Source organism: Ambystoma mexicanum, chromosome 10 (genome assembly GCF_040938575.1).
Source record: "Ambystoma mexicanum isolate Mex_15411 chromosome 10, UKY_AmexF1_1, whole genome shotgun sequence".
Lineage (NCBI taxonomy): Eukaryota > Metazoa > Chordata > Amphibia > Caudata > Ambystomatidae > Ambystoma > Ambystoma mexicanum.
In genome coordinates, this window is record NC_090932.1 from 703,902,564 (window position 1) to 703,913,260 (window position 10,697).

A 10,697-nucleotide genomic window follows, 5' to 3' on the forward strand; every position below is an offset into this window, starting at 1 on the left:
TTGTCACTTCTTTGGTTACTAGTGCCTCTATCTCTCAACAGATTCGAAGGACACAGGGCGGGTCAGAGAACGATCAACAGGAAACAACCACAAACGAGGACCAAACTAAAAGTGGACAGTAAATGAAGGAGACAGTGCGCCAGGAATTTCAAGAGTAAATGGAATTCGCCTAGATTTACGGGGCCACACATCATAGAAAAGATGGCACCCAGGGCTGTGAAACTGTTGAATAAGCACTTTTGGACACATATCCACAACATCAAGCCCTACAAAGCATCAACCACGCCCCATCACAGCAGCAATAGGGCCAACACATCAGCAAAGACATACAGCGGAAGAGACATCACAAGCAGTAGATATCCCTAAGGACATAAACGAGTTGCAGACCACTGCCCACCCATGATCACAGACACAAAATGCCCCCACTGCACTATTGATACAGCTTCAAAAGTGATTGCTCACCTGGTATCCACGGGGGCATCACACGATACTAGATGGAGGTCTAAGCGCTATCCCGGACCCCTCTATGCTTGGTTATGTCCCAGACGTTGGGTAGAGTCTATAACAGGAGAATGGAGGGTTAAGATACTGGTTCTGTGATGGGTGGACTTCCACCTCCCTCTGGTCCAAATCCCCTCTTGGGGTTATTGCTCACCTTAGGGTTTTGTGCCTTGAACTTCCGTCCTGAGTCTCTGTGCAGGGGGCGTGGTGGGGCGTGCTTGGTGTGGTCGTTCCGTGGATCTAGTTGCTTCACTGGTATGTGTGCCCTTATGTCGGGTCCAGAACGGCTGCGACTCCGACTGTTCTTGCTGTCTTCCAGGTGAATTATAATGTCTTTTCTGTATTTATTCTGTCTTTCTTTCCCTCCATGTTCTCTGTCTTCTGGGCCGTCTTGCTCCACTACGCTGTTCCCCAACACTGTCTTTTTTGTTTTCACAGGGATGGTTACGATCTCGGAGTTGCCACGCCGATGGTCAAGACCACGTGAGTTATTGATGCGGAGCGCTGCGCTGTTTATTGGGGTTAATTGCTAACCTTTGTTCTCTCCTCTTTGTACAGGTTGTGGTGATGTTTCGGAGTGATGAACGATCGAAGCGCTGCTTGTCCAGGTAAGTGCTTGGTTAATGCTGACCTTGTTCTTTCTCCCTTGCAGGTTGCGGTGAAACCCAGAGATGGGCGAGGTAAGGAAGCGCAGGGTGCTGCCAGGATTTGCTGCTTGCCCAGGTAAGAATTATTAATGCTGTTTCTTTACCGTTGCGGCAAACTCGGGAGATGGGCGAGGTAAGCGAAGCACAGGATGGATTCAAGGCCGGTTACTTCACAGGTAAGTGTCCTTGCTTGCTAATGCTGTTTTTCTTCAAGGTTATTAATGGAATCCGGATCTAGGGCTTCAGGACCGGGCCGCCGGAGAAGCAGATGAGCAGGAGCTGGACACGGCGAGCGTTACACTGGAGGAGTGCAGAATAACTCCAAGTGTGTTCTACTGTTTGGGTGTGGTTTAAATAGCCCAGGCCAAGTAGTTCCAGGCCCAGCCACACCCAAAGCCCTAGACAGCATGGCTTGGTTCTAAAGAATGGAGCTGTGTAATAGGCCTCCATGTTGGATTAAGGTCCAAAACTGGTATTGATTTATTCCCGATATTGAGCCTGGTGACTCCATGTATGTTTCTGATGGAGTTTTAAGGCCCTTTGGGCCAGTGTGAAGGGCTTTAACCCCACTGCTGCCAGGGGGCCGTTATACCTGAGGCGGTCAGGGGCATGGATCGTGACAGCATGGTAGTGGAATAATGTAGTAGACAATAAATTAAATGATCAGAGAAGTTAACAACCGACATTGGTAAGGGTATTGCCAATACGCACAACACTGTGTAAACATGTGCATGTTCTCTTCTCCCTTTTGTCTCACACATGCAGGTCTTGCCCACTGTACTGTTTTATATGTAAATATTTAATAAACACATCGATCACTGCCCTGGCTTAAAAGTTGCCTCCCATTGACCACCCAGAAGCACTATCACACCTGTTCGTACACTGACTTAAAAGGCCAACACATTTTAGTCCCAGGCAACCACACGTTTATTACAATGCTTTTATTCAATTCATGGTACGATCAGAGCCACACCTCCATGCGGCCCTACACTTTCTAAGAGACAGGGCGGATGTGGGAAGAGCTTTTTACATGGGCATTGAACGACCATTTGATCCACAGGGCTTAAGTAACAAGTAATAACGCCAACATTTTAAAGAATATTCAGGCAGGCACCTTTATCATCTCAACTCAATAGCTGCAGGATGGCAGCATAGGTAAGAGTAACATGCCAGTGGTTGCAATTGTGATTAAAATGATGGGGGTATTTCTAACCCCTGGGCTGAAAACTGCCACTGTCTGGCAGGCATATTATGCTTTGCATGCACCCGCAACATACAATACTAACATTTCCCCCACTTCAGCTGCAGGGAACACTGTCAGGTGGTACGAATAGCACGGGGCAAAAGAGGTAAGCGTAGTGTTTCCCCTTGATATACATGGAGTCGAAACATACCTTACAGAGTCCACACATGCCTCTTACAACATGTGGTACAAAAACATGTTCAAAATTGGTAAGGATATGACAAAGGACAACTGTTATGTCGCTTGTTGATCCCGCATGCCATGAGAGCCTCCAGAACATTTGTGGCCACTTAAGTACCAGCATCCACAGCATAGTGCCTCCTACATCTAGCACTTCTAGCACTGTTCCAAACACAAGGCCGATTTCAAGGCAAAACTGCACCACTAAAGTGGCAATCAAAGTCCACATACCCATACGAAGATAACTTCATCAAAACACAACATATGTTTGACGATTATTGGCAGCTCAATGGAGGACTAGTACGTAACAGACGGACCAAATAAAGGAGAAACAAAAGAAGTGACGCTGGACTACCTGCCATGTAAATGGAACGGAAGGGAAATAGGAGGTGAACCTGGCTGCTGGGAAAGACTGCTGATGCTGACCTATGGCAAGCTATATACAAAGAACGGCTGGGTAGACGGAGTAGTGGGAAGCAAAATATTGACGTTAGCAAAGTCTCCGGTAGTGACGATGCAAGAAGAAAATGACAAGTGCTACAAGGAGTGGGTAAGGGGTGCAGGGCTGCTCAAATGGCTGGACAAGGAGGAGCCGATGACAATAATACCTGTTGCATCTCCCGCACTGTGTTACCAGCATGATGGAGAAGTTGATGTATGACTGAACGAAGGATGTAAAAGGATAGTGAAGCTTCCTGAGGGGGGTGCTGGAACAGCAGTTCTAATGGACTACTACTGGGCTTGTGGAGCAAAAGCATATCACAGTTCACCACAAATCTTGGGGTGGAGTGTGTACTCTGGTAAACATCAACGTACCCTCTCTGGTAGTACCACATCTAGATGGAAGACTTCCCCAAGGTGGACGAAGTAACAAAAGAAGGAAAGGGTCTCTAGGACTAATTGGCAGCACACATCGAAATGTCACTCCCACAGAAAAGACAATGACAAGAATAAAAAAAAATTTAAAAAAAAAAAAAAACACAAAGAAAACCACTCACAGGAAATTACCTCTGGGGCAAATCAGCACAGCACTCAGCGACATTCCAGCACCTCACACACTGTTCACTAGAGCTGCCATGTTCTTTTTCTCAATAACATATCCAGGGGTACAAGTATATGCAAATGCTAAGTGGCTGCAAATCACCAGATGGGAGCCGATGACAAACTCCACAGTAAACAGATTCAACGCCATCAAAGAAACGTTAAGAGAAATACATTGGTAGCACTACAGAACAGGTACATTCTGGACCTCCTCACCGTTATGGAAGGAGGAGTTTGCGTAACAATCGGCAGTTCCTGCTGTATGTTTTCTTTGCCACAAAAATGATGAAGATAATGGCACACTATCAGAAGTGTTATCACAACTGACCAAGATGCACGCGAATATGGAAGACGAAGCAAAGGGAACCAAGAAAGAATGAAGTTGGTTTTCATACATCTGGTCGTGGATACCATCATGGCTAGTGGATGGTCTTAAGGTACTAGCAGGATGCATTATATTGGGAATGGCATCAGTGATGAGGATAAAGCTCTGGATGAAAAGGTCAAAACATACAGCAGAAGAAGTGATCGGTATGCACATACTCAAGCCTGCAGAAGAGTAACCTCACACAGAGGTGATCCTCAAGGAAAGTGAACAGCTGTGTCAGAAGCAGACTTGTACCCACCATCTATTAAAGTGGAAAATCCACAAATTCCAAAATCACACGTTGGAAAAGGGGTCTATTGTACCCCGGTGGTGGGTGTGTATACATGTATTGGTCATTTGAGGATCATGTCAATCGCTATGGACACCTGGCAGGGATAACGAAGGTGTGGCGCCTGTGTGACGCTAAGAGTGGATAATTTTGTGGTTGACAAATCGATCAGAGGGGGGACTGAAGAGGGGAAAATGGGACGGTCTCATCCCCCTTCCAACGTAAAAAACTATGGCCAATGACGTCACACTCCAAGTAACCTCCGCAGGATGAGTTTGCACCTCTGTCCCCCACCTCAGATGTTAACATCCACCATGACCACGCCTCACTGGCAAAACCTAGCCACAGCCCACCCAGAGCACTAGGTGGGAACCAAGAGAGCTGAAACCAATCGCATGGACCAGCTTGACTAAAATGTCTCACAACCTAAGCCGCTATCGTTAGAGATGACACGACATAACTGCAGACAGAAACACATGTGCTGCCACGCACCTGGATCAGACACGCACCAAACCACATGAACACGCTCAGTGCTATGATGTAGCAGACTGTGTATACTCGCAGAAGTACATCTTTTTCACATAAGCCAGCAATCACTTCACAGAAACGCAAGATGCCAGAAGGGTTAGTGTATATGCTTGCAGATGCTTCATGCTACTAACCCTGGAGATCCTATAACTGGACCGATGCAAAAGGAACCACACCACACCCCCAGCCTCATAGAGCTTATGCCACAACATGCAACCAAGCCGAAGTAGGCCGCAAATCAGAGTCGACAGACCCAGGGCAGTTCATACAGAGCTACAAGGTGCTGAGCATGCAAAACAGCCCTGGGGGGAGCCAACGCAGCCAAGGTCACGATGTTGCAATCCACATTCTGCGCTCTCCAAGCCAAAGTGACACTGGACACTGCTGCAACTACCCGGAGCAAAATACAAATCAAATCCCCATAATTCTGCCTCATCTACAGTCTCATCACGTGAGCAAGCCGGCCTGATACCATGCCAACTCCTGAAGACTGAAGAAACACTGGTGTCCCATGACTGAGACACAGCTCACAACAGAGTTTTTAACAACCCAGACACATGCAGCGATGGGAAAGGGGCGCGCTCAAGTGGCAAGTAGCGGGACCCCTCCATTGTCGTCCACTGGCACATAGTCACAAATGGTTGCTAACGCCAGGTACATCGCATGATGGGAACGATGATGGTCCCAGGCTTGGGGGCTCGCTGATGGACCAATCAGGGCACAGGGGGGCTAACCACTTATAACCAATCACCAATTCTCTCCATGTAACCTTTTAGAAGTAACCACTTTTAGGGACGACCCAAGCTTAACACCTAACCTCTACTCTACCAATAACACTTTTCACTATACAGGTCTATACTGAACCTACCACTCGGGGAACCAACCTGGAGTGGCGGTAGGTTTGGGGATGAGCTTTCACAGGATGACGCACATTGTTACGTCACTCAGATACAAAAGGGGCCTGCGAGCCCAGTTACGAGAAGAAGTTGCTTGGATCCTGTGCTCCATGTACCTGTCCCGGTCCGCTTTCCTGCAATAAAACAGCAGTAACTATTGCTGTTGTGTGGGCCTCCTACTTCTTTGGGACACGGAAGGAGTTAGGGCCTTCAGAGAGCTGGAGGTCCATGGACCCCGAGTACGGCTCTGCCAACCGCCAGAAAGTACCCCCAACAAGGGTACTCCTTGTAGCCCTCCCTGGGGGCAGATTACTGCCCCCATTTGACCCCAAGGCGGACTACATGAGGTGATCTGTTTGGGCCACCAGAAAAGTGTGGGCAGGCTCCCTAAAGGAAAGGCCTGCAGGTGGATCCAAACAAAAAACAAAAAAAAAAACCAAAAAAAAATCAAAAAGGCTAGGGTGGATTTTAGGGGGGGCTGAGGTACCCTAAATCACCAAGGAATTTTGTAATGAAAGGGGGGGTGGCCCTCTCCCACCCAACCTAAGTGGATGGGGGCACCTCAAATAGCCCTCCCTGGGGGCAGATTTCTTCCCCTATGAAGGGGCAAATGCGTTTTTACTAGGGGGGGGTGACATTCAGTAGGGATGGCTTGAAAGAGGGCCTGTGATTGGAGAGTAGTGAGGATTTGTTTTTGCTGGGGTGCCATAGGTAACTGTTAGGCACAGTTTGTATGCAGTACCCTTGGGACACCTACACACAACTAGGACTACAGGTGTAAGCAAACAAACCTTTGGTGTAAGTCTGTACTACACAGTTTTGGTAGCATTGCTGAGCAGCCAGGCTTATCTCAAGAGGGGAATGTGTGCTGTACAATCAGAAGTAGTCAAATAGACTCACAATCATGGTTTCTTGGTAAAACACTTATTAAACATTCACTAGAATGAGACAATATCAAACACAAATATACTTCAGTACTTCACACTGTATGTTTTGAGTCATTTAAACTACTAATGTGAGGTACCGTTTTCATCAGGACACCTGTGAGAACGTGGGATGGTCGGACGTGTGGGCAGCGTGTTTCATTGGGTGCCAGAGTGATGTCTGATAATAGTGTTTATTTTCAAAATTTTAGACATTTCCCTCTGCCCCCCCACCGAAACACGTCGCCAACAACAGATGTACTGTTTTCGCCGGGACACCTGTGGGAAGGTTGGACCTCACATGTGTGGGTGCACATACCTGGGCGCATAGGAAAAAGGCTCAACCACTGGCAACCCCTAAAGGGTTTGAGGAGACAACCTACAGATTTGGGCCTAGAGTGTCAAAGCCACCAAGGAAAACAGGGAACCCCATGCATTTCCAAAAAGAAAACACCTGTGGGAATCCAGGTCTGACAACCTACAATCCCAACAAAGTTTGATATTTGGTGGAGGAAAAAAAATAATAAAATTAAATATAAAAAACAAACACCACAAGTCTCACTTTGTCGGGGTTCTGGGTAATAAACTCTGGGGCGATTCATGCAAAAACATGTATGCTTGCCCTTCCTCACCACATTTGTTTTCCTTATTTACACATGCTAAGTACATATGTTTAGGTCATAAGCATTAAACTCCTGTGTACCATGGTTCCGTTTTTTGCTTCTGGTTGTCATGCGATGTAGCAAGTGGCGTATCTGGGACCGCTGGAAGAGTGGCCGCCATTAGATGTTCCGGCACGTTGTTTTCTCAACGCGCCTTGCCGGTCTAGTCATTGTAGTCACGTCAGTCCCAGAAGTATTTAGCCCTTTACTTCCGTCTTACTGACGCATTCCAACGTTAGGTTTCCCTGTGTTGGTAACGCTCGTTTGTTATTTTCCTTGCAGTTCCTACCGCCATTCTTTCCTCTACCTTCGAGTTTTCCTCTCTCTCTCTCTCTCTTTTCTTTTACCATATCTCTGGCTGGTTCTAACACCTCGTTCTTTTCACCATTTCACAGTGAAATTCACTGTTGCCCTTCTCTTGCTTCCCCTTTCTTTGGTTCGCCCTTCTACTTATCTTGGATCTCTGTTATTCTCTGTCTTCTTGCTGTTCGGTCCACTTCCAGATTTCCTTCATCGGACTTGCCTTCCTGATTTCGGAGTCTTCGTACTACTGCTTCTCGTTGGAATGGTCTACGACTGCATCCGATCCCGTGGAGGGGTTTTTTATGCCTCAGGCTTTTTCCCCCTTAACAGACGTGCACGGGGATCCGTCCACATCGCACTATTCTAGTGGCACTGTGGCGTCCTTATCTTCTAAAAAAAAGAAGCCATCCTTGAAGAGCAAGAAGAGGAGAGATTCCAAACCAAAGTTTAAAAGGTGAGGAGGAAGGAGGGGAAACGGAGTTTACTTCTTGCTTGTGTAGTGAAACTGATGTAGGTGCATTTCGGTGGTAAGGAGTGCTTTGGTGGGACTTGTGGTCCCGGCACTAGGTGCAAGTTTGGGGGGGAGGGACTGGGTGTCCTGGCACGTGGTGTGCTAAGTTGTGAGAATGAGACCCGCCACTAGGTGTCATTAGTCTGGTATATGAGATGCCATTGCTCTGGCATAGGAAGTGTGCATGAGGTGCAACTGGTCTTGGTACATGAGGTGCCATTAGTCTGGCATATGAGATGCCATTGGCCTGCGATAGGAGGTGCACATGAGAGGCCACTAGTATGGTGTATATTGAAATGCCCCTAGTGCAGGTTAGGCGGTGCATAGCAGGTGTCACTGTTTGGCATGTTGGTGGCTACTTTGGTATATTAGATGCCATTATGGATATGTGCTAAGGTGTGGTGCATGTGCTGTGTGATGAGCAGAGCAACAGCCATTTTATTTAAAGGGAAATGGCCCCACTAAAGAAAAGAAAATGTAAATACTTGTGATGCATTGTATGTTTAACCAATTATTTTTCTACAGGTACACACAGAATCTCCCTGCAGGCTTAAACAATGGTCCTAATTCGGGCGTATTTTTTTTGTTAAGTGTTACACCATGTTTAATGCTGAATTCGAGGATGTGTGAATGGTGTTTGGTCATGTGCTGGTGCGTCATGGACAGTGGTGAGCTATTGGATTAGTGGGTGCAAAAAAGCTGTATTAATCTTAAGCACCATTTTTAGTTCTGGCATTGGTGCCAAGTTTGGTAGTTGTTGGTGTACAGCTTGTAGGTGGAGGATTAATAAGTGTGTTCTGCATGTAACTTGGTGGTTAGGTGTGTGTGGAGAATGAGGGCTGGTTCCCTGTTGACGTCTGTGTTGGGCCCGCTGCAGAGTTGATGCATGTTTATGATTAGAGTTTAGCTGTTCTTAAGCTAGTGTAGGGAATTGTGAGGCCAGCAATGTATTGCTCTGAGAAGTAGCTTGGTTTGTAAGAGTTTGGATTGTGAAGGGTTTGCCCTGGTTGGTAATTCTCGTGTATTAGTTTTTATTCAGAGCAATTGTGGATCCTCTCCTTTTGTCCTCTCCTGCTGTTGTCTGGTTATTTAAAGGGGGGAGATGTGTTAGGTTTGGATCTGCTCCCTATCCATGGTTTGTATGCTTAGGCCATATTTAGAGTGTTGGTGTGGAATGTTTGGACTGGAGTGTGCATGAGTGTTCCAGAGAAAAACAGTTAGGACCTGCAAGATTAATGGACAACGGGGCCGGTGGATGTCTCTCCCTGTGTTTACCCACTCACTTGTTTTCTCCTTATGTACTTATCCTTACAACTTCGGCAATGTACCTAGTAAATTATGTGAACCCATTTTGAACGGCTAGCTTCACTCATTTGACACAAGCATCTACCGTGACACACACGGAGATACGTGATTAGTTTACGAAGAAATCCACACTCTTTGACAAAAACAGTGTTCACATCATTAATTTCCACCACTTCAGATAATCCCACATAGCGACAAAGCAGGCATGGCATACGATGCGTTAACATTGTGACGCCTGTAATGCCAAGGGATTAAATCGCGTGCAAAAAAAGTAACCCGTTCAGCGTAACCCTGAGCAACATAGATGCAATTTCAAAGCCTCGCAATGCCGTTGAACTACGTGTGGACGCTCGCCAGGAAACGAACCCGTAGCATCCAACTGGGGTCACCCCAGCACCGAAGGACATGGTTGCGGAACAGTAGAAGGAAAATGAGTAATAGGCTTCCTAAAATCACAAGCAACGAAACGCGGGGACTGAGAAGATTTTCCCGAACAAGAGGTTCTGGAAAATCCAACTTACTTGTTCAAAAGTCCACTTTAATATGGAAATGTAAAAAGACTCCATTAAAACCAAAATTCAAACATAAGCGAATCCCCACACAACATATTAAAATAAATATTGCAGCTCAAAAGGTACAGAAGATGCTTAAGGGGCATGGGCAAACTCTCGTCTGCCCGCGGCATCCGGACGTGTACTGCACGACAAGCCGAATTCACAGATTTTAGAATTCTTGACTGAACGCCGTTAAGAAACGCGCACTCACCTGTGTCAGGAATAACTCGATGGAAGGTGAGGGAGGCGGCTGCCTTGGCGGCTGCTTGACGCTCCCTAAGGCTCCAGGTGTTGGTGAGGAGGAGGTGCGAATTTCTAAGGGCGGTCCCGACTTCCTACCTCCAAGCAGAAGCTTGCCGACAGTGAGCAAAACACATCAGCAGACGCGCCCCGCGTGTCTACTGAGACGCCGGTCACATTCGACCACTGAGCCAACGTAACCTCGCCAGTGCCTGAAGTGGACTAAACCTCGAGCCGTCCGGGGCTATTAATGGGCGTGGCCTAGCAGGCGGTCGAAGCCGCAATTAAGGCAACACCTCACCTGAATGTTGCCTGTTAGGCCACGCCCTCGTAAGAGCCCCGGCACGATTCTGCAAAAGGGCTGGGGCCGTGGGCTAACGGGTAGCGGTCAGGTAATTTTTGCCTGCCCTTCACTTGCTGCGCTGACGCAGGCACCTCTTTAACTGGCGATGTGCGGATCACCACCCTGTCACCTGTGGTGCGAGGGTGAGGATCCATGCACCGGGT

The 10,697-nt window shown here is 47.3% G+C and overlaps 1 protein-coding gene across 4 annotated transcripts in view; it reads right to left on the reverse strand.

The window, feature by feature from the left end:
- LOC138491668 (phospholipid scramblase 2-like) overlaps positions 1-10,439 on the reverse strand; it is a 412,550-nt gene extending 402,111 nt beyond the window's left edge. For 2 of the 4 annotated variants that reach the window (XR_011276070.1, XM_069618311.1), the window contains exon 1: positions 10,162-10,436. The gene's annotated coding sequence lies outside the window, so the exon portion shown is untranslated. Of the gene's footprint in view, positions 1-10,161 lie in introns of all 4 variants that reach the window. The other 2 variants (XM_069618313.1, XM_069618312.1) reach the window with 2 other exon arrangements.
- Positions 10,440-10,697: the final 258 nt, after the last annotated feature.